Here is a 24,035-nt window from a genome sequence, read left to right as displayed (position 1 = left end):
GAAAAAAAAAAAAAAAAAAGCAACTACTATCTATTATCACCAACATTCATGTTTTTTTTTTAATGGATATTTCAATACCAAACAATAGTTGGAAGAACACAATCCCAGAATAAAGTCCTTTAAAGTGAGTGACTTTACCTTCATGAAAAACTCTCTGCACAGTTTTTACTTTTCTCATTTTGTTTCAGTCTGGTGAAAATTTGGGTCCAGAGGCTGGCATTAAAGATTCCTTTCTACTTTTCTCGCCTCCTCTTCCTCCCCCTCCCTTTTCTGTTCCTCCTTCTTTTTTCTTTCCCTCCCCTCTTATCAAAATATAGCTGCCTCGTGCTACGGTTCTTGAAAGCCTGGTTCGTGACAGGAATTGATTTAAAAAGCCAAATTTATGGTGGAAAATAGCTAAAGACCTTACCGTTCCTTTAAAAAATTTTCTATCTACTTATTGTTTCAAATAATGAAGATGTTTTATAGGCTCATGAAACTCAAAATTTAGGAGGCAGAAGAGGATTGATTTGACTTGCGAGTTCAAAGATGTCATTAAGGACCAGCATCTCTCTTTTACTGTTCCAACTGCGTAAATCTGGCTCCCCTTCGTGCACAAGATTGTGGCAAGTGATAGCCGGCTGACCTCTCTCTTCATCCGCGTCCAGGGAGAAAGCCCGTCCACGGATGCGTTTATGGTTACATTTCGAAGCCGGCCTTCCTGGCGGCAGATCTGTTTTGAAAGTCATGTTGAGTCAGACATGTCTCTCAGCAGGCAGCTGCCTGGGCCACCAGAAGGCCCACTCTGAAGGAGAACACTGAGAATTGACTATTTTATAACTGGCCAGAGTCCCAGCTTTCCAAAAAAGACTTCTTTCTGTCCTCCTACAATTACTGAGCTCTGGTGCTAAATCATCAATGTCACGTGAGGAGAAGCAAGAGTTAAATGTTATCTTTCATCCCCCTCATCAGTGCTGAATTTTAAACCAAGCCACCCAAAAGGCCGATTATTTAAATTGTAAATGCAATTTTAAAAAGGTAAAAAGAATTTTTAGAATACATATTGGCATTTGATTCTTAATTCTGTAGGAAATGTGAAGGAGGAGAGTTGTTTTTCCTCCTTTCGTTTCCTAAGAAACTAGATTCTGACTACGTGCTCCACAGCTTCAGGGATATTCTTATCGCAGAACAGAAGGTGGGCGTCTCTCAGAATAAGCCCTTCTTGCCCCACTGACCTTTTTGTCCTGAGAGTCTGGCCCATTAAAGGAGGCTGGTGGAGGAGCTAGGACTGGCCAGAAAAGGATGCAGGGGGTGTTCGTTCCAGAGCCTGAGGAAGAACAGATAGTTTGGGGTTCACGACGGGTGGGGGCTTGAGCCCTAAGAGGACATCAGACCTCCCTTATGAGACGGCTCACCATTGATGGAGAAACTGAATACTGATGTCAAGGGGGTGTACTTATTCCCTTTCTTTCTTCTTTTTTTTTCGGTGAGGAAGATCGGCCCTGAGCTAACATCCATTGCCAATCTTCCTCTTTTTGCTTGAGGAAGACTGTCGCTGAGCTAACATCTTTCCCAATCCTCCTCTATTTTTTGTATGTGGGACAATGCCATGGCATGGCTTGATGAGCGGCGTGTAGGTCTGGTGCCAGGGATCCAAACCTGTGAACCCTGGGCCACTGAAGTGCAGCAGGGGAACTTAACGACTATGCCACCGGGCCAGCCCCTTGTTCCCTCTCTTGATGTTTGCTTCTCTATGGAGAGACCTCCATGGGAGTCAGACACCTGGGCTCTCTGCACCCGTAACTCAGTTCTCCCGGGGGAGAGAAGCAACTGCTCTGATGAGCGAGCTTGGAGAAAACACCAGGCCTGCACATCCCAAGTCTTCTCCACTTTTCTCTGCTCCACTCTGCTGTCGGTCTCCAGGCTCTGCCTCAAAGGAGAGGAATGCAGTTGCCCGGAGCAGCCTGGGCTGGATGGGTACACCAGTCCAGCTGGTGGGTGAACTTGTGGAGCTCTGGAGTTTAGTGCTAACAAACCACTTGGCCATTCTCCCCAGAAGAGCTTCGTCAGGATCTACAGCGGTATTTTGATCTCCTTCTGCACTATTCCTGCCTTGGTCTCTCAGCTGGTCCTGACCTCAAGCAGGGGAGACAGGACGTGCCATGTATTGACCCCTTCAGATACCAACGACTAAGAATGATGGCTTTGGACACCGAAGTAACAGATCCTCCTGTCCATTTAGAATAGCCATCAAGCATTCATTCATTTATTCAACACACGTTAGTTGACTGGCTGCGATGGGCGAGGCACAGTTCTCAGCAGTGGGAACACGGCGGATGAGTTTCTTAACCATGGCAGTGATGTTGTGAAGACTAGAAACCTTTCTTGTATTTGAGGGCGCGAAGGAACTCTTCAGAGCCTTCATGACACACCCAAAACACGGTCAATGTATTTAATTTATAGTAAATAGTACAATCTTTCTCACAAGTAAGTACTGTAGATCACATTCAAAATTGCTACTAATAATTTAAATTTATTTTTGAAAGGGTAGCTGTTATGAGAGATTTGGAGGGTGGGCTAGGAAGGGAAAGCATAGGACCTTCCTTTGAATTATATGGCGGTTATATGGACACAGTAAAAGTTGATAATTCTTTTGCGCAAAGCTACTCCATCACTTGGGGAAAAAAACCCCAGCCTCGAGTAAATTAGGTTCAAAGAGAGGAAGGTTGAATGTTTAAAAAAGTAAAATAAAAGGCTAAATGTAGTGCTCTGTTCTCTCCATACAAAAATTGTTAAAGATTCTATACAGAGAAATAAATCCAAATATGTTAATTCAATGGTTGTCAGATTTAATGTAATCCTTAAATAGCTGGATGGCCAAAATACCATATAGCTGAGGAGTGGATCTTACTCAACGTGCCAGAATAGCAGCATCAAAAAATATCTTCCTCAAGACCTTTGAAAAAAGCATTGTAGTCCCTGTACTTTGCTCATTTCAGAATCTCTAAGGAAAAGGATTTGAAGAACTTAAAATGTTAAAGATTATAATTATTCTCACTTTTAATTCTTGTCTTTGACTAGGCCAAAATGCCAAAAGCATTTAAAATTTTTCCGTTTTCTCCTCATTCACCATAACGTTTGCCAAATCCAAAAGTGGAGAGCAAGAAATAGCTTTAGTTTTGTTAAGATTTTTGTTTTAATACGTGAAAGAAAAAAGGCATATGGCCGTGCCAATTCCTACCCGCTCTAATTCCAGAGAGTTGGGTTTAGTTTGCATAATAGCTGCCACAAAACTGGTTCCTTGGCAAGTAGCTCGGGCTCTCAGCAAAGTCATGAGGTGGACAAACTCTCTCAGCCCGCCGGAGTCAACCTTCCTATGACCTGGGCCCGGCCCCTCCCCCTCTACCTCGTGGTCTGCCCATTTCCCTACTAGGAAATCCCAAATTTAGGTTAGTGGCTCTCCCCAAGTAAATTTTAACTTTAAGGATATGCAGATAACAAATGCAAATGAACATAATGAGATCTGAAAAGGCTTCCACATGATTCTGTGTCTACATCTGTATCGTGATGTCACTTCGTGCCATATTTATTTGTTCTCACGTCTGACTCTCCCATCGGACTTAGAATTGTGCAGCACAGGCTCGCTCTTCTTCACGTTGTAGCCCCCATGCCCAGCCCAGGTCACGACACACAGTAGGTGATCCACCTATTTTTAATGAAGTAATCCTGAAGGACTCTCACCACATCTGGACACTTTGACCACATACGTGTTGTCTTTATTCATCTAAATTGCTATCTCTAATTCCAATGTCATCTTTCCTCAAAAGGTATGTTTGAAAGTTGGATCTGAAGGAGCAGAATGGAGATGAAACCTCCTTGGGGTGCAAGCAGGAAACAGCTCTCGTCTTTCTCTTCACTGCCCTCACCCACCACCGGTAGAGGTATTTCTTCTCTGCCTGCTGGATAAAATCTGAGACAGGCTCCACGAATCTTAGAATAACGCTCAGAAAATAAAAAAGACCTCCAGTTACTCCTAGTCATGGTAACAGCTTTATTTCAATATCAATATCTAGATCCATGCATAGTAAGATCTCCGAACCTTCTTCAGGGAAAGCTTCTTTCTTATCCAGTTCAGGCCGCCTTCAGGCTGGAAACTTGCGATGGGCAAGAGGGGCGTGGTCAGTATCCTTTCTAGTTCCTTGACTTCTTTCTCCTCTCTACCAGCTGATCTGGGGCTCTCACTGAGCATGGGGTATGGAGGTTCCAGGCTGACGTTTTTCTCTGAGTGCAGAGGGGTTCTTCAGAGGCCCCTGTGAAACCTCACATTGCTCAGGTCCCTGACATGGGTAAGTCATTCCCTAATGAACTGTTGTAACAAGCCCTACCCTCAGCACAGACTCAATGGGCCTCCTTCACCCTAATGCTAATGGGGTTACCTCACTGGGCTGCTCTCCTGTGTGGGGCTCTTTCCGGATGGATCCAGTGACAAGCTTCATGTCCCCTTAGTCCACGCTATGCTCAAGCATCCTTGAGTATGCCACCTGCCCCCACCACTACCCTCTTGCCTTTCCTGTCTTCATACATGGCTTCCACTTCACCTTTAAGCTTTGCCTTTATATGGCTCAAACTCATTCCCAAACTCTAAGAAACGCTCATCAAGCTTTCCGAGGGTGTCTCTGAAGCCCTTCTCAAGAGGCTCAAGTAAAGAGCAAGCAGCCCGCCCTTGCCCAACGTCTGGGATGGGGAGGAGAAGAGCCTCAGCTTGCCAGCACCTTGTCCAAGGGCCTCCGTCTTCAACCCCAACCTCCTATACCTTTTGTAGCTGCCAGGCTAGGAGGGCCATGCAAACAGCTCTATGGTCGCTTCCTCTGCTAGCCATGCCTAGGTGGCGCAGCGCCTCCCCTGGTAGTGTGGCAGCACCTGACACCTGTTATTTTCGATGTAATTTTTTGAGGTTGTAGTCAAAATTGAGAGCAAAAGTGTCCTATTTTGACTTCCTGTACACACAAAAGGCAGGGCTCAGAGCCCCCTGTTGAAATGAAGGGGTTAGGTTTCTGGTACAAAATGCTGGATGAGTATATGTTACAAGCAAAGAAATTCAGCGAGGAAAACAACCATGGCAGGCGAGGAGTGGACTAGAGATTCTGACTGACTTCTGGCACATGGAAAGAAGATGGGAAGTACTGAGCAGCAAGAGCGGCCCTCCAGCTGCTCCTAGGAGAAGCTGCAGGAGAGGTGGCGGCAGCTGGTCCCCTGTGCCCACTCCGGGGGCGGTCAGTTTGGCATCGGCAGTCCAGGGTGGGAGCGGGAGGCCGGCGTTTATTGGAGACTTGCACAGAATAGCAGAGCTGGAGGCTCCTTGCCAGCTATCTTCCCTCATCTCACACTTCGCAAGCAACTGGCCGCTATCGTCTTTGGCCCTGCGGACAAAGTAAAACACATGGAGTGGTAGCTAAGGAGAGAGAGGGACCCATCACCCCAGGTTTAGGGCTCCAAGGGTGGACTTTGGTGCACAAAGTAAAGCCCTAGCATTTGTGTCAACAAAATTAGCCTATGTGTTCCCTAGACGGCTTCCACCCCAAAGTAAGCCCTGTCATTCAGGGCACGTGCACACACGCAAACACATGCACACATACACACGCACGAATACACACGCACACATACCTCTACCGTGACAGCATGCCGGCTTCAGGAAGAGCATCACTGGGGAAGAGACCTACACAGCGGCTTTGGAAAGCATGCCAAGCCCTCCATGAATCAGTCTAGCCCTTCACACAGAGGTGAGAAAGGACAACCAAGGATCACCAGACCATCGCCAAACCAGCGCTTGACGTGGTGGAAGCTGGGAGGATGCTACTCTCTCACATCCTGTAGAGAGCCGGGCTTGATTTAGGGAGCCGCTGAATACACGGTGGGGCTGTGCTCCAGCAGACAGCCCCTGATTCCTGTGGCTCTTGATTCGAATAAAGTGAGCATTACTGTGGTCTTGGATGAGAAAAATAACCGTTCTGGCCCGGAGCGCTGAGTGCCAGTTATTTAGGAACCTCCTGGGAAAGGCCAGCTGTCCACCTCTAGAGCATTTGAGGGTGTCTGCTGCAGTGAGAAGCTGAATTCGGGGAGCAGGAGACAGGTGGGGCACCTGATTACACAGGAAATTTCAGGCTCTGCTCCCCAGAGGCTTGAACCATCAGTATCAGCCAGCTTGTTGCCAGGTAACCAAGGGCAGCTTCCTAAAATGAGTGTCAAAAGAGAAGGACCAAGAGGAATAAACAGAATGACTAATTCTGGAGAAATCATAGTTTACCCAGGGAACCCAAGAGAACTAAGAAGTAAATTAGAGAAGCTGTTGTGCCCCCCACACTCCTACAGCAGCACCTGCCCACCCGCCTTCAGAGGAGAAGGGTTGATGGCCAAGCAGACTCCTTTGAATCGTGGGTCTACCCAGCACCAAACTTCACCAAGAGTTCGAAGACCCTGGGTAAGAAACAGGTGTAGATGCAGCATTTCTTTCAGAAGGAGCCCAAATCTGTCAGACGCAGCCCCTTAAAAACGTCTCTTTCTCCCCCATTAGAATGTATTTGTTTTCAGATTCACAGCTGGTTTCTGAACAATGTTTGCTGGATGCTGTCCATCCTGCAGCCAGAGATGCTGCATAACTCCACGAATCCCATGCTCATTTACGATAAACAGCCTCGACCTGATGCTTTCGTCCTCCTTGGATTCATTTCTAAGTTTTGCTGAAGTTCACCCTCAATGTTTTTTTTCAGAAGGGCAAACAGTAGTCCATCTTCTGAGAAACGCATATCTGAGAATGTCTGTATTTTGCTTTCACGTTGCAGTGATGTGTGGGTCGTTATATAACTCTAGGTTGTCTTAATTACCACCTTGACACCTGGTGGTGCTCTCTCTCTCTCTCTCTCTCTTTCTCTCTCTCTCTCTAACAGTAAATATCATTAACATATTTATAGGGAGGTCTGCTGAAGTTCAACCATGGCCTTCCACATCCACTCAGTGGGGAGGAGGCCACATTCCTGCTATTAGCCTGTCCCTTCCCCACCATCATTATTCTTCTTATTACAAACTGTCTGCGCTCCCATCTAAGGACAACCTTTCTACTGGTGCATTGGACTCTGTTGTCCTTTATCTATTTAAGATTGTTATTCTAGCTGTTGTCCCTTTTCTCTCATGTGTCACTTTATTTTTTGCTCTTTTCTCCTAGATTACTGCTGTCATCATTTAAACATGCAAGAAGTCTCACGTCTTACATAATCTCTCTCCAGCCTGCATCCTTGTCCAACTCCTGCCCCATTTTCTCTATTTCTCTTAACAGAAAAACTCCTCCACAGAGTTGTCTATAGTTTCTGGCTCTAGCTCTTCTCCTCTCATTCTCTTTTGAAGCCACGTCAAACAGGCTTCTACCCCCATCATTCTACCAAAACTGTTCTGACCAGAGGCACGATGATGCCATGTTGCTAAATCCAATGGTGAGTTATCAGTCCTCATCTTTCTTGACACATTAGCAAATGAGACACAGCTTTTATATTGCTGACCACTCTCTCCTCTTTGAAACACGTCCTTCGCTAGACTTCTAGGATGTCACACTAGTAGGTGATTTTTCTCCTACTTCATGGGCCTTGTATTTTCAGGAAGAAGAGGCAAATAAGTGAGAGAAAAATCTTCCAGAGCATAGATTAAAGGGAAAAAAAATTTAAAAATGAAAACCTGTGTTGGGGTTGGGGGCTGACTAAGAGACCTGGTGTTCAGTGGACAGACTCTAGGGTGGGCCTCTCCATGACCCCTGCTTCCTGGTGTTCACACTCTGGTATAACCCTCTCCCCTTGAGTGTGGGCTGGACCTGTGACTTTCTTCTAGTGAACTAAGACAAAGGCGATGGGATGTCACTTTGTGATTACATTATACAAGATCCTTTCTTTTTTTTTTTTCTCAGTTAGTGCTTAGATTTTTTTTTAAATTTTATTTATTTAATTGCAGTAACATTGGATTATAACATTATATAGCTTTCGGATGTACATCATAACATATTTTGAATTCTGTGTAGATTACATCATGTTCACCACCCAAAAACTGATTATAGTCCATCCCCTCACATGTGAGCCTAAGCACCCCTTTTGCCCTCCCCCCCTTCCCCTATGGTAACCAGCAATCCATTCTCCAATGCTATGTGTTTGTTTGTTGTTGTTTTTATCTTCTACTTATGAGTGAGATCATATGGTATTTGACTTTCTCCCTCTGACTTATTTCACTCAGCATAATACCCTCAAGGTCCATCCATACTGTCACAAATGGCCGCATTTCATAGTTTCTTATGGATGAGTGGTATTCCACTGTGTATAAATACCACATCTTCTTTATCCATTTGTCCCTTGACGGGCACCTAGGTTGCTTCCAAGTCTTGGCTATTGTGTATAATGCTGCAGTGAACATAGGGGTGCAAGTATCTTTATGCCTTCACATTTTCAAGTTCTTTGGATAAATACCCAGCAGTGGGATAGCTGGATCTTATGGTAGATCTATTCTTAATTTTCTGAGGATACTCCATACTCCTTTCCATAGTGGCTGCACCAGTTTGCACTCCCACCAGCAGTATACAAGGGTTCCCTTCTCTCCACATCCTCTCCAACATTTGTTGTTTCCTGTTTTGTTAACTATAGCCATTCTGACTGGAGTGAGGTGATACCTCATTGTAGTTTTGATTTGCATTTCCCTGATAGCTAATGACGTTGAACATCTTTTCATAAGCCTGTTGGCCATCCATATATCTTCCCTAAAGAAATCTCTGTTCAGATCCTCTGCCCATTTTTTAATTGGATTGTTGGTTTCTTTGTTGTTGAGTTGTATGAGCTCTTTGTATATTTTGGATATTAATCCCTTATCTGATATAGAGTTTGCAAATATCTTCTCCCAATTGTTAGTTTCCCAAAACGAAATTGTCTTTTCATTTTGTAGATGGTTTCCTTTGCTGTGCAGAAGCTTTTTAGTTTGATGCAGTTCCATTTGTTCATTTTTTCTTTTGTTCCCCTTGCCCGGTCAGACATGGGACTTGAAAATATGCTTCTAAGACTGATGTCAAAGAGCGTACTGCCTATGTTTTCTTCTAGAAGTTTCATGGTTTCGGGTCTTACATTCAAGTCTTTAATCCATCTTGAGTTGATTTTTGTGCATGGTGTAAGGGAATGGTCTACTTTCATTCTTTTGCATGTGGCTGTCCAGTTTTCCCAACACCATTTATTGAAGAGACTTCCTTTCTCCATCACATGCTCTTGGCTCCCTTGTCGAATATTGGCTGTCCATAAACGTGTGGGTTTACTTCTGGGCTCTCGATTCTGTTCCGTTGAAGACCCTTTCTTGCTAGAAGACTAGTGCTAGGGATTCTCTCCCCAGCTGGCTTTGAAGAGGAGGACAGCCACGTTGGGAGGCCAAGTAGCAAGTATCTGAGAGTAGCCTCTAGGAGCTGAGAGCAACCTCTAACCAACAACCCCCAAAAAGCTGGGCCCTCAGTCCCACAGCTGCAGGGAAATGAATTCTGCCAAACTTGAAAGCAGATTCTCCCCAGTCAAGCTTCCAGATGAGACTGCAGCCCAGTTGACACCTCAATTAAAGCTTTTTGAGATCCTGAGCTATGCCAGACTCCTGACCCATGGACACTGTGAAACAGTAAATGTGCTTTGTTTCACGCTGCTGAGTTTGTGGTAATTTGTTATACAGCAATAGATAGCTAATACATGCAGGATCAACCCAAAATCTGGTCAAAGGGAGTTCCGGAAATAAAAAATAGAGAATGTAAAAGGGAGAAAATAAGTTTTCATATAATACAAGAATATTTCTAAAATATAAGGAAAATTTTAACAATTCTGATTGAAAAGTGTTGAGAGGGATTAATAGGTGGAAAGAAAACAAGATTCATACTAAGATATGAAATTTCAGAATACCAGGGATAAATAAAAGAACTTAAAAGATTTTGAGGGGGTAGAATGTCATAGTTTCTCTAAAAGGAATGAAAATCAAGTGGACATCCTATTGCTGAATGCCTTCAAAGTTTGGAAGAAGAATTATTTTTCACCCAGAGTTGTATATCAACCCGCACCATTACTTCAACATGCAGGCAAAATAAAGTATTCTCAGACATACATACCTCAGACGGTTTTTTACTAACTCCTTTGAAAAAAAATATATTGAGGATATAAATCCAAGAATGAAGGTACCATGTCGAGAAAGAGGAGACTAACCCATGATGAAGATCATGCACCAGACCTGGGGAGCAACCTGTTCAAATTAAAACAAGAAGTCAAAGAAGTGGCTTCACCTTGGCAAATATTAAGAAGCAAGACAACCTTAGTGAAAAGGTAAAGGCATATGCTTCTTTTAGGAAAAAACAAAGGCAACTGGAAACTAAAAGAAAAACAAACATCCCTCTAAGAAAGTCAAGGCTCAAATATAAAGCAATCTAAAATAGGGTATAATTTTGAGCAATTGATAGAGTGTAAGAAAATAAATAATTGATTTCAACACTTGGATGTATTTTTTCTTCTAGTGTCACAGCTTTGAGTGACAGGAGCACATTTCTTTCCTTATGTATCCCATCACATTACTTCATTTAGTTCTCCAGAGAATAATATATTCATAATCATCCTGTTGTAAATGCTGTATGGTGAATACTAGTTTTTAAAATCAATCAATAGAGGAAGCATGAATAAATTATTTACAGCAGGAGAAACTAAAAACATAAATGCTATAAATATTAAGAATGTAGGGGCCAGCCAGTTGGTGCAGTGGTTAAGTTCGCATGTTCTACTTCGGTGTCCCAGGGTTCACTGGTTTGGATCCCGGGTACAGACCTACACATCGCTTGTCAAGCCATACTGTGGCAGGTGTCCCACATATAAAGTAGAGGAAGATGGGCACAGATGATAGCTCAGGGCCAGTCTTCCTCAGCAAAAAGAGGAAGATTGGCAGCAGATGTTAGCTCAGGGCTAATCTTCCAAAAATAAAAATAAAAAGAATGTAAAAATAAGTTTAGTTACAGAAGTTGGGAGGTGCTATAGTGAGAACTGGAGACACGTGGAAAAATCCAATAGAAGGATTAAAAATAGTTATAATGAATTGGGAAGAGAGAGGACTGACGAGATCTGGGTAAGTGAAGGAGCTAGGGGAAACTGAAGTGCGTTCTGCTCCCTGCTCACCAACCCCTGTGTGTGAGAGAGACAGTTCGGGGCATCTCTAATTTCCACAAGGACTGAGTGGGGAGGGGAGGGGGAGCCTTTGTGGGTGAATCTAAAATCTCTTCCCCTGAGATTCTGCCAGCGCTGCCCCAAAATGCTCAAGACAATGAGAACATTCAGAGGAGAGGACTGTTGCAGCTCCAGGTGTGGAACGCACAAAAGCCCCCGTTCCTTTCCCAGTTCCAGAGGGAGCTCTGGAAAGTCTCTCTCTCCTGCGGTTGCTTGGGGCTTTCCTACCCTGAGCGCTCAGAGCTGGCTCTCCCTGTTAGGCAGCCCAGTTCCCTCAATCGGCCCAGGCGAAACAAAAGCCAGGAGGAGGGGTGTCTTCTGGGTGCCTGGCAACCGCTCCTTCCTGCAGCGCCACACAAAGCACCGGCTGCCTGGGGACACAAAGGCTGGCTATCTTCTGGGATGGGGGATGTACACACCCTCACAGCAAGACCCACACACAGACTGATATTTCAGAATGGTCTTACCTCATCTTTTCTCCCTCCTACCTCCAAACACAATCTTGGAGTCTTTGAAAAGGAAACATATTCCCTACTCTGTCGTCCCTCCAAGAGGACCAGGTGTGGGTTTCCAGGATGTTAGCTCCCTACCCGAAGCAGCAGTGTGTCAATTGGTGCAGAACCTTCCCCAGACATCCTCAGGACTAGGCGGGGAAGACTGGGTCCCCAGCAAGGGGAGGTGGAGGCGACTCCCCAACGTGCTATGCATCTCAAACTTAGGATTTTCCTCATCTGGTGAAGCCCCTATAAACCTCAAGTCTAGGGGAGCAATGTTGGACTTAAAGGCAGCTGGAGAGGAAGACAGTCAATCTTTGACAAAAGTAGATCTGGTCCCCAGTGAGAGAGGACTGTGCCCTCTTCCTCCTCCCTGTTCTTCCCCCCAGTTTTAGGACCTCCGTAGTGTGGAGTAAAGGGGAACAGTAGAGGAGCCAGCAGAGCCTACTTTCCCACTGTTGGAGTGTCTCCAGACCCTGCTCCTCCCTGACGCCCCATGATCACAGCAATCACACCCCAGTTCCCACTGTTCAGCTGTGGCTCATTCCTGGCTGCCATCTACCATAAGAAAAGCTAACATGGGTCACTGGGCTTCCCTAAGCCTTAGGAGGCTGGCTCTGAATCTTCCCACCGTAGGGCTAAGCAGGGCTCCTGGTCTTCGCTGGGGACCCTGGGGGTCTCCTCCACGTTGTAGTTCCTTCACTTGGGTTCCAGGCCACTCCTTCAAGGATCAACTGAGAGCCATGTCTCTGAGGTGTACCAGTCCCAAGGGTCCTCTCTGTGCCTCAGCAGCCAGTTCCCAGGAGGCCTGTGGAAGGGTGTCCACACTAAGCTTCCCAGATCCTGCACTAGGACAGTCAGGGCTTCTCGTTGCCATGGTAAATTCCCATCCATCCCAGCAGGCGAATACAGGCCACTGAGGTCAACCTGTTCACATCCTGCTCCCGTACTCTTGGGAGCGAGCAGTGGCTTCCTTGCCCCTGGAACCCCACTTTCCTCCACCTGCTTCAGTGGATAGGCAAGCACCGGGGTGCAGGAGGGGATACACAGGGCCAGCGGGGTTGAGTATGCAGCAGAGCGGCACACAGCTCTGCACGTGTCCACGCGTGCTTTAAACGAGCAATTTCCGAGCTACATGTGGCTCAGTCTCCCAGGCCGTCTCCTTCTGTAAGAAGACTCTAATGTGAGTACGGACATAGACCCCAGGCTCCTCGGCAGCCTTCAGGGGGGTGTTCAGGGAACTGACCTGAAGCGTCCTCTGGTTTCAGTGGATCCTGAATCCTCTTCTAAAGTTCTCAGCTGTTCAGGTGCCACGTCTGAAGAAAAGCTGCTCTGAGCAGAGCTCAAATTGTGACCCCTCCCATTCGTATATTGAAATCCTAACTCCCAGGACCTCAGAATGTGACCTTATTGGAAATAGAGTCTTCATGGATGTAATTAGCTAAGCAGAGGTCATACAGGAGAGCGTGGGTCCCTAATCCAGCATGACGGGTGTCCTTATAAAGAGAGGACATTTGGAGACAGACACACACAGGGAGAATGCCAGGTGAAGACTGGACTTACGCTACCACAGCTGGGGAACTACCAGAAACTGGTGGAGACGTCCCTTCCCGGCACATCAAAGGGAGATGGTCCTGCTGAGACGTTCATCTCGGACTTCCAGCCTCCAGAACGGTGGGGCGATACACTTCTGCTGTTTAAGCAGCTCAGTTCACCGCACTTTGTTACAGCAGCCCTAGCAAACTAATACACTGAGGGTATTTCATGAGTTGATCTCATTTCTGGCCTTGGGTGTCTGTCACTGTGGCACCACCTACTTAATACTCCCACTGCCCTCCACCTGGACCTACGGTTGCTTATTTTCTGATTGATTTCCACCCTGGGCTGCCTTACCACCAATCCCAGCAGCTTAGCCTGCACCTCAGGTGGCACGGCCAGGCTGAAAGACATGGGGGCTGCTCTAGTATTCCTGGAAAAAGCTAATTTTTCAGAAGAAATTCAGAATCTGAGACACAGGCCTTAAAGATCTCCATCTGTGCCCTTCCCTTTCATGATGTCCTCCTGGGGTACAGCAAAATAAAGCTCTGCCATTAACTCAAGCGAGGCTGCCTTTGTGTTCTCTCTGACATTTTTGTTGAACATCTTACCTAGCATCTGCCCAGGAGTTTCGAAGCACTTTATAGGTTTTTTTTTTAAATATTATTTCAAAATCCACTGCTTTTCCCCAAATCGGCTGGGACTTATGAAAGTCTTCACTCAGCCCTGTTGACCAACTCTCCAAAAGGGTCAAGGCTTTGTCGAAAAATCAATGGCATCCAATTTTACGGGTTGTAATCAGCCATAGATTGTACAAGAATGCAAATACTGAGTGTCCATTGACAGAGGAATAGAAAAAGGATAAGATACAAACACATATACATACAATGGAATGTTATTCTGCCATAAAAAGAAGAAAATCCTGCCATTTGTGACATGGATGGACCTTGAAGGCTTTATGCTAAGTGAAATAAGTCGGACAGATGAAGATAAATACTGTATGATCTCACTTGTGTATGGAATCTATAAAAAAGGAACTCATAGATACAGAGAACAAATTGGTGGTTACCAGAGGCAGAGCGGGGAGTGGGGGGCGAGGGAGGGGCAAGATGAGTAAAGGTAGTCAAAAGTACAAACCTCTAGTTATCTTCTAGTTGTAAGATAAATCCGTTCTGGGGATGTAATATGCAGCATGGTGACTGTAATTAACACTGGATTGTGTATATATATATATTTTTAAACAAATGCCTCTAATCTCAGACCCTAATGTCTTTCTCTTTTTTTTATAAAGATCAGCACTTGAGCTAACAACTGTTGCCAACCTTTTTTTTCCTGCTTTTTCTCCCAAAATCCCCCCAGTATATGGTTGTATATCTTTTTAGTTGTCGGTCCTTCTAGTTGTGGCACGTGGGACACCACCTCAGCATGGCCTGATGAGCGGTGCCATGTCTGCACCCAGGATCCGAACCAGTGAAACCCTGGGTCTCTGAAGGGGAGCGTGCAAACTTAACCACTCGGCCATGGCGTTGCCCTGGATTATATATTTGAAAGTTGCTAAGAGAGATCTTAGAACTTCTCATCACAAGAAAAAAGATTGTAACTATGTGTGGTGACGATGTTAACTAGACCTGTGGTGATTATTCTGCAGTGTATACATATATCAAATCATTATGCTGTATGCCTAAAACTAATGCAATATTATATGTCAATTATACAACAATAAAAAAAAAGAAGACGAAAGAATTCAGATAATCCTGGAACTATTCCTCACGTGTGGTTGTTATGAATTTCATTCTACATCATGGGGTGTAAGAAATACCGCCTTTCTCTAACTCCTATAATCAAGTATACTGACTGATAGCGGGCTGAAATTCCATCTCAGTCACTGGGGCTCTTTCTCTCCCAGGTTGGAGAATGACGTGGAGGTTTCGCACGGCTCACAGTGTTGAGATGGACCCTCTGGTCATTGTCTACAATGGCCACTGTGGAGCCCTCTGCTTTACAAGCCCCATGCTCCCTTGATGGGGTGATTTTGTTGCGTGGACCCAGGCATCTTTGCTGAGGAAGTAGTCACAGCTCTTTGTGCCCAAGCCCCTCTAAGTCCACCAGATAGTCATTGTGACTGAGTCCCTAGCACCTCTCTGGGGCCCCATGGGGGCGGCATTCTGGGTCCCTACTAATTGTGGCATCACAAAACTGTCTGTCTCCCCCCCAAATTCTCAAAGCCCCACTTGTCAAGGGTTGCTCCTGACTCCTCAGTCTACATTGGATTAAATAGTGGCCTCCCAAAGGTATGTCCTTCCTGGACCCTCAGAATGTGACCTCAGGGGCCAGCCCCATGGCCGAATTCTTAAGTTTGCTTGCTCTGCTTTGGCAGCCCAGGGTTTTGCTGGTTCAGATCCTGGGCGCAGGTCTAGCATGGCTTGTCAGGCCGTGCTGAGGCAGCATCCGACACAGCAGAGCCAGAAGGACCTACAACTAGAATATATAACTATGTACTGGGGAGCTCTGGGGAGAAAAAAAAAAGAGGAAGATTAGCCACAGATATTAGCTCAGGGCCAATCGTAAAAAAAAAAAAAAACGGGAATGTGAACTCATTTGGAAATAGGGTCTTTGCAGATGTAATTAATTAAGATGAGATTATATTGGAATAGGGCGGGCCTTCTTTTAGGACTGGCACCCTTATAAGAGCAGAAAGGAAACAGACATCAAAGGAGAAAGCCAAGTGACAGCGGAGGAGAAGGCTGAACTGACACGTCCACAAGCCAAGGAGCACCCAGGGTGGCCAGCAACGCTGGAACGTTGCGCGAGGCGAGGCAGAGTTTTTCCCTGGAGTCTTCAGAGAGAGGATGACCCTGCCAACACCTTGATTTCAGACTTCCAGCCTCCAGAAGGATGAGAGAATAAATGTCTGTTATAAGCCCCCCAGTTTGTGTGCCTTTTTACAGCAGCCCCAGGAAGCCAGAGTAAGCCCCAAGCACTGGCCCGCATCCCCACTGTCAGCTGGACAGTCCAGCACGATCCTCTCCATCAGCCTGGACTTTGGCAAATCCAAAGCCAGGAGGCAGCTTGTTTTCCTACGGCCAGATCACCACCGCCCCACAGCCCCAGGCAGGGCCCTCCCAGCCCCACTTTCCTCCGGGAGCCGGGTCGGGGATGTGCCAGGACCAGGGAACACACTCAGCATCTCCATCAATTATCCGTATGGAATTCATACAATATTCCTATAGTTGTTGGGGACAAAAGACGTTCTTGGATGAGTCTTTAGAACTGAACTTTTCCATCTCTGCAAATATTTGGGCCCCACGTATCTGGTGTTGTCACTCACCCAGGGAGGGCTCAAACTCAGAAATAAGCACAAAAAAATGGCTTCAGCCACTCATGAGAGCCATCACAGGTCTGTGCGTGTTACTGGGCAGGAGAGTGCGGAGTCACCCCTCCCCCTCTCAGGCGCAGAGCCTGTTTAATTATGCAGATGCCTTGGGGCATCTGTTTTCTTCCAGCCTGAAGTTACTTGCTGGGTTCCAAGCAGGAAATGGAGGTGTAGAGAATGTGAGGTCCAGGAAAGGTGAGGCAAGGAAGGAGTCACAGCTGCTAGGCCTCCCTGGACCTCGCTGGTTGGTCAGCGGTCGGAATGTACAGAGGAGGAGAGAAGGCGGCGTCGGGGCCCTCAGGCACCTGCGCTCCTGGGTCGGCCCTCGTCACGAGCACGTGCACAGACCACTACATCGACTCCCCACTGCATAGCCAAGACCAGCCACCACCTTTGGCCAAATCGGTAGAATAGATTTGAAGAGTAGAATAGATCTGTGGAAAGAATAACAGCTCAGGGGCTCGGGGCTGTCCTCACCTGAACTTCACTGCTGTCCACCGCCTGACTCTGGTCCAGGAGCCAACTCCTCTCACCGCAGGGCCTCCAGCAGAGTTCCCTGGGCGCCTTGTTCCCTCTCGTTCTTGAACCCTTCTTCCCCAAATTCCCAAAGCAAGAACGTCTCCCTCCCACCCCACCCACTCTCACCCCTGACCTCGAAGCTTTCACTTTGGGTTTCTAGTTCTGTTCTTTCTCAGGACGATGGTGGAAATTTCCACTTGCTTCCTGAAATTACATCCACAGTCCAGAAGGGTTGACCTTCTCTGGCCCGAGCAAGATAACAGCATCCACACACAGCAGGCAGGCATCGACATGGTTCCCCAAGCCAGAGGGAGCTCGTCTGTTATTACACCACCTGCGAGACAGTCACAGACCAGTTCAGATTGAGCTTGGTCAGAACCCGTCTATTTTTTTTTCAATAGACTTAATTTTTTTACAATAAGCTTAGGTCCACAGAAAACTTAGAAGCTACAGAGATTTCCTATACACCACCCCTCCCCACACACGCATAGCCTCACGCTATCAACATCCCCCACCACAGTGGTACCTTTGTTACAACTGATGAACCACATTGACACATAGTTATCACCCAGAGTCCACAGTTTACATTAGGGTTCCCTCTTGGGGTTGTATATTGGATGCGTTTGGACAAATGTATAAAGACGTGTATCCACTATTACAGAACCAGACAGAGCAGTTTCCCCGCCCCCAAGCCCTCCATGCTCCACTTGTTTGTCCCTCCCTGCCCCAACCCCTGGCAACCACTTATCTTTTTTACTGCCTCCATAGTTTTGCCTTTTCCAGAACGTCACACAGTTGGAATCATACAGCACACAGCCTTTTCAGAATGGCTTCTTTCACTCGGTGATATGCATTTCAGATACCTTTCCAGGGCTTGATGGCTCTAGCTGCTTTTCACGATTTTTCCGATATGAGACAGCTGTTGGGACTGCCCGCTCCTCCTGCAAACTTCAGGTCTCCAGTTCCAACTCAGGGCAAACCTCCTCCCTTCCTTCCAATTTCATCAATCTATTTTAGAACAAGAACTCAGAAGCGAGAAGACGGTCACAGAAGATGCACATCCGTGTGGTTATTTGAACTTAAAAATGAGTCCAAATGTTTCCTGGTGGAAAATCAGTATTGTGTGACTGTTTGTTTTGATGCTGAAGCCTGTTACAATACGGGACAGATGTTAGCCACAGACGGAGTCGAGATTTCCTTGCTTTTAAGGAATATGTTTAAAGAATATACATGTAATACAAGTACCCTGGAAACTACGGACTTTGAAACTATTTAAACTTACGGCAAAAACATTTAGAAGTCAGCTTAAAAATGTGTGAAGAGGTACAGAGTTTTTCCAGAGTTTTCGATTCTTTTATGGTATACTTGAGCAAAAATGTTTGGGGACTACCAGCCAGAAGCAGCTGTGGAAGGAGCTAAGTTGGTTTGTACTTCACACAGCAGTTGCTCTTCAGGACATCATTGTACCACACTCATTACCCAGAGTAATCCAGAAAACATTCCATCTGGTTCCCACCCCATGTTAACTAAGGCAGGGAAGTGTGTAACGCACATTAGGATGATGATGAAAATAAAATTTCTTTCAGAATATTCACCAAAAAATTTACTCATCATCTAATTCCCAGACCCAGGCAAATTCGGCTGTTCCATACATTTTGAATTGCCCACCATGGTGTTTAAAAGTTTCGGTGTGTCGGGAAGGAAATAGAAAGAAAGTACTTAAGAGAAGGAAAGAGAAAATAATGTTTACCAGGGCTCAATGTTAATCTTTGTCCTGTTCCTCACCTGCCCCTTGACCTCAGACGAGTCCCCTTCCTTCTCAGTCCTTTGTCAGGAGGCAGGCGACCTGAGAGCTGCCTCTGCAGGGCCCAGGGAGCCCCAGCACCACCTCAGGGTCAGCAGCACGAGTCAACAAATGGCTTTTGATAATTTTAAAGATCAAAGATGAAAGTTAATACTTCTACTGCGTAATAATTAATGGCTTCCTTTACAACCTAAACCTGCTGTGTAGGTCACTTCTGGCTAATTATGTGACCTTTTAAGGCTACTGACGTAACTATTTGAGACCTCAACTCCTCCACTTGCCAAAAAGAGGCACTGAGCTCGACAGCGTCTGAGGTTCCCTTCAGCCCTCACACGGCGTGCTTCTTAGTGGTGTCATTACAAAGCTAAGAGAAGAAATGATCAGGAATCAGTTTACTTCTCAATAATGACTGTGCGTCAGAAAAAAACTCTGTGGGACCCTAACAAGGTTCATGCTCAACAGGATAACACCTTTGCACCTCAGGAATTCCATTAGAATTTCTTCCCAGAGTGAGGATCCATTTATGACTGAAAAGCAAAAAGTCCTTAAGAAATAGTATTCGGGATCTGGAAAGCTGTGAAAAGAGGATTGTTGGATGTGATAAGAGGAAGGAAGTCTTGATCAAAGAGTTCAGTCCTTGAGATTCACATTTAGAAAGGAAGGATATTCCAGTCAGAAGGAAGGTCAGGCACAGGTGCAGTGAATGCAGTCAGACGGTCTGGAAAAGTCTGGTTCTTCCGCCAGAGGCACTCTCCTATCGCCTTGCTTTGTGCCAGGTGCATAGTCAGCACTCGATAAATACTTCTATGGATGGATGGATGGATGAGCTTTTGAATGAATACCCATATTCCCTTCCCTCCGGGGTCCAGGGACACCTGGGCAGGCATAGATGTAGCATGAGCAAGCAGTGAACAGCGGCCACAAAAACTATGCAGAACAGCTGGCCAGAGCAACCCCCAGGACTGATGTGGAGCTCTCTCTTTCCCCGTTCGCACAGGCCCCAACCCCCTGTCTTCTCCTCAGTCCCTAGTGGCTGAAACTTGCTCTTCCCTCTATCCATCAAAAGGGGGCAGCAGAGAAGAGCAGACTGAGAGTCAATGTCCGCCACAGAGCCACCCACTCCCACAAATACCCTGATGCCGGTTTCCCAAACTGTGTCTGTCTCAAAGTTATTGGGCTTTTTGTGTGTGGAGAAAATAAGGATCTAAAATTAAAGGAGCTGGCAGAAATCCATATTGAAACTATTTACTGTCTTTATGGAAAAATTTCTTAGATATAAATGTTTTTTGGTGTCCCAAGAACAGCACATAACAGGAAGAATTTCTCCGTCTTTTTGGATGGTGAAAGAGCTCCCTCAGTTTTCAGTTCTTCAGAAGGACTATTAACATCTCGAGGGGCGCTGAGGCTCTGTAGAAGACGAATTAGGAAGTGCTGTCCTAGCAAATCCATTCCTGTCTTTACCAAAGTTGATTCTCTCAGCGTGAAGACATCAGCTCTGTTTGCCAACAGTGACAGCAGGATGGATGCTCTGACGGCCACCATTCCACGGCGTGGACCCTCTAAGGATGGAGCTGGAAAAAGGCAGATATACCCCCAATCCTTCATACTGCACTTTCCCTTCTGACCACGCCTGCAGGCAAGGCCACCCCCAAGTTTTCATCTGAGAGTGAAGATCTCACCAGGGGCCTCCAGTTGGGTACGTGGCTCTCTGAGATGTCGTGAGGTGATGCTATTGTAAAGGCTGGAGGCCCGTGGGTCCTTCTGGTTGATCCTCGCTGTCTCATTGCCAGTCTACTGTCGTATGCTGCTTCTGTCTTTATTTAGAAAGAGAGAGCATGATTCGAATGGACAAGCAAATAGACTAGCATGAGCTTGATTCTCTTCTACAGCTGCTGTTGCTGCTGCATTGGTGAAGAGATTCTATTTACATGGTATCTCAACAGTTTTTAAGTTGCTTTTAAATTCTTCATCTGATCTTATCTTAACTAAAATTCTTTGAGAGAGTTCATGTCAGGGAATCTTTGGACTCCAGACAGCACTGGTCAGAAAAGAATTTGTTGCTTGATTTTGGAGCGGTTTATAAAACTGAAGGAAAAAAATACGAAGAACAAAGTCTTGGGAAGAACCAGGAAGGTTCTGAAGAAATAGGTAATAGGAACTAGTGGATGGTAGTTTTTGGGTTCTGCTGCTGGGAATGACTGACTGTTCCACCCAGATGGAGTCCTTGGGTCGCCTCTCAGGACTCGCATTCTGGGGAGAGAAGATCTAATTGTCACAGCAGGCAGTTACAAGACTGTGAGGTGGGTCCTATTGTTATCCATTTTAGAGATAAGAAAGCTGGGGCATAACGAGGTTCCAGAGTGAGTAAGTGGTACAGTCAGAATTAAACCCAAGACTAGTCTAGAACCTACGTTCAAAATCATGCTGTAATGAAACAACACAAGATCAGTATGGAGTTTTATTGCTCACACCCTCTTCTCCCTCCTTTCCTCTGGTATTTCTTTTAGCAAAGATTCCATGAGCGACTCGAGGTTTCTCTAGCAGAGTGGTGGGAAACAGGGTGGTCACGACTTGCCCTCGCAGTGTTGACAGGCTCGTGGGGAGAACAGGTGAAAAAGTCATCCCAGCGCTCTGTGCTTAACCCCGTGTCAGTGCTGCAGTCTGTGTCACGGCCACCACAGGAGCAGAGAGGAGGGGCACGTGGCCCAGCCCAGGGGAACCGAGGTCAGAGGAACTGAAACACCTGGCAAAGGGGGATGGGCAGAGACTGGGGAGGATGGAAAAGATCATGTCTCCCAGTCCTTCACGTATCAAAAGACAAGTGCAAAACACAGCCAGGTCTCCCGGAAAACCAAAACCAAAGACCATTCTCATGGGCCCCTTCGAGTTCCACCTCTGACTCCCTCTGATCTTCTGTTCTTCTGCTCTCTTTGTGCCTAGCTTTCTCTTATTCTGCACATCTCCTTTGCTCCCTCTACCCTGACTCTGGCTTGCACTAACTGTGGCCTGCCGTGGCCCTGACCCTTGACCTCACCCCATAGGCTCTATTGACCCAAACACCATTAGGGCAGATACAGCGTGGGGGCCCTCTCAACCTCCATTTCGCCCTCCTTGGTGGGGAGATTAGAAAGCCACATTTTCCAGACTTCCTTGCAATCAGGCTCTAGACATCAGTGAGATGCATCTGCATGAAGGTAGATATGATGGACTGGCTATTTTCTCTGCCTCTGTAGACAGTTTCTGCTAGCCTGTGGGGTCAGGCAGATGCGAGATTTTCCTGAGGCAGCATTCCTGCATCTACAGCTTCCTGGAGAGCACAGTCAGAGGGAAGTTATGGCCTGAGCCCTGGACTTCAGCAATGCATTCTTGAACTCATTGCTCCCTGAGGTGCCTTCGATACAGGAGCTCAGTTGATGAGTCAGCTCTGTATTATTCTGGGCATCATTTATGAATGCTTGAATTCTGGTCTTTCGGGTCTCCCGATGATTTTATAAGCACTCAATTCCCTGTGTTAATTTCCTTCCTGCTTAAGATTCCTGCTCTGAACTCTGACAGATACAAACAGTCCCTAACTTAGTTCGGAGAGAGAAGACAGGAAAGAGAGGACCTAGCCAGGCCATTGGCTCCCTGGCTTAGTTAGTCGTGCTGGGGGTGAGACTGGGACAGCCACAGTGAGGAGGGAAACAGGAGTGTCGAAGGGGATCAGGTCAAGGAGGCTCGGACTGGCTGACTGGCCCACCACAGAGCCCGAGATGGACCAGATTGTCGAGTTCGGGTCAGGAAGCGACAGGAGATGGGTCTGGAGAGGTCGGCTCAAGCCCCACCTTGCAGGGCATCTTAGGCCTCATTAAGAAATTTAGATGAATCCTAAGAACAGTAGGAAGCTAATGAAAGGTGTAAAACAACTGGAAGCCATTTAAGGGTCTAGACTTTAGAAACAATCTTCTTGGCTGCAGTACGGAAAATCGGCTTCAGGGAGCAAGAATGCAGCAGAAAGACCTGTCAGAGGCTGCTGCAGCCGTCCACGTGGGAGGCCGTGGGGTGGCCTGGACTGAGAGAGTGGCAGTGGGGGTGGGGAGAGGGGAATGGGTCTGAGAGATTTTTAGTGAGCCTGGTCATCTGGAAAGAACTCTATTTCCCAAACCTATTTACAGGGTCAGACCTAAATTTTGTGGTGCCTGAAGTTTACAAGAATTTGGGGGCTCCTAGTTTAAAAAATAAGAACACAAAGTTAGGTATGAAAGTGAATATTTAATTAGATAAATTACAAAATGTTAAAAAGTCGCCAAGTATTACAAACATTGCATAACCCAGGGATTGCTTGATACACCCCTCTAAGAATATTCCCCACCCCCTTCACTCACAATGCTTTTTTGTGACGTTACTTTCTAGAGAGAATAGAAAGAACCAGTCTGTCCTGTAGCACGGCCCTCGTCCACCACCCACGTGCTCTTGGTGCTGGGAGATGTAGCACCTCTTGCCCTGTCCTTTCCATCAGCGTGTCACATGAGGGGTCACGAGGGCTATGTGCAACCTGAGCTGGCACGGTGGGACCAGGAAAATTCCTGGAGGTCCTCCTTTCCCAGGGGAGCTAACTAGAGCTTAACAACACACAGACGTGCCTGTGAGCCATCGAAAATGAAACCCACACCAAACAGGTCTCCAACTTCACTGCCCCTAAGCCAGATCCCTAATATTCCATGGCCACTCCTATGTCACCGGACACAAGGAAAACATGACAAGGAGACGTCAGTGTCAGAGTGCAAAGAATTAGTGGTCTTAACTGATTGTAGTTAAATATTTTGCTTTTGCCAATTTTACAAAAATAGACTATCATCTGAATGCATTGCTGGGCCCCTCCCAGGGCCTTGGAAGGGTCAATGTGAGTGAGGGGTCCTGAAGCTTAAACTTCGTCAGCTTTGTGATGGGTCTGCCTCTGCACACATGAAAAAGGACTCAGCTAGGTGAGTCCAGAAGCCAACTCCAACCTGGAGACTCTGCAGTCAAGAATAGTTCCCAAGGTCTTGCTCTGAGCTGGTCCAGCCGCCCCTGGGCACATACCTCCCAGTGTATGTCCAGCA

General features: G+C 46.4%; 1 long non-coding RNA gene across 1 annotated transcript; it reads right to left on the bottom strand.

Annotated features, from left to right (window-relative positions):
* Positions 1-4,010: 4,010 nt before the first annotated feature.
* On the bottom strand, positions 4,011-15,365 carry LOC111775386 (uncharacterized). The gene is made up of 4 exons (XR_002811052.2): positions 15,114-15,365; positions 10,133-10,263; positions 5,644-6,209; positions 4,011-5,399 (listed from the first exon to the last, which is right to left on the bottom strand). It is a non-coding gene; the product is annotated as an uncharacterized lncRNA (long non-coding RNA).
* Positions 15,366-24,035: the final 8,670 nt, after the last annotated feature.

Source organism: Equus caballus, chromosome 10, assembly GCF_041296265.1.
Source record: "Equus caballus isolate H_3958 breed thoroughbred chromosome 10, TB-T2T, whole genome shotgun sequence".
NCBI classification, from domain to species: domain Eukaryota; kingdom Metazoa; phylum Chordata; class Mammalia; order Perissodactyla; family Equidae; genus Equus; species Equus caballus.
This window is presented reverse-complemented; position numbering and strand designations above follow the sequence as displayed.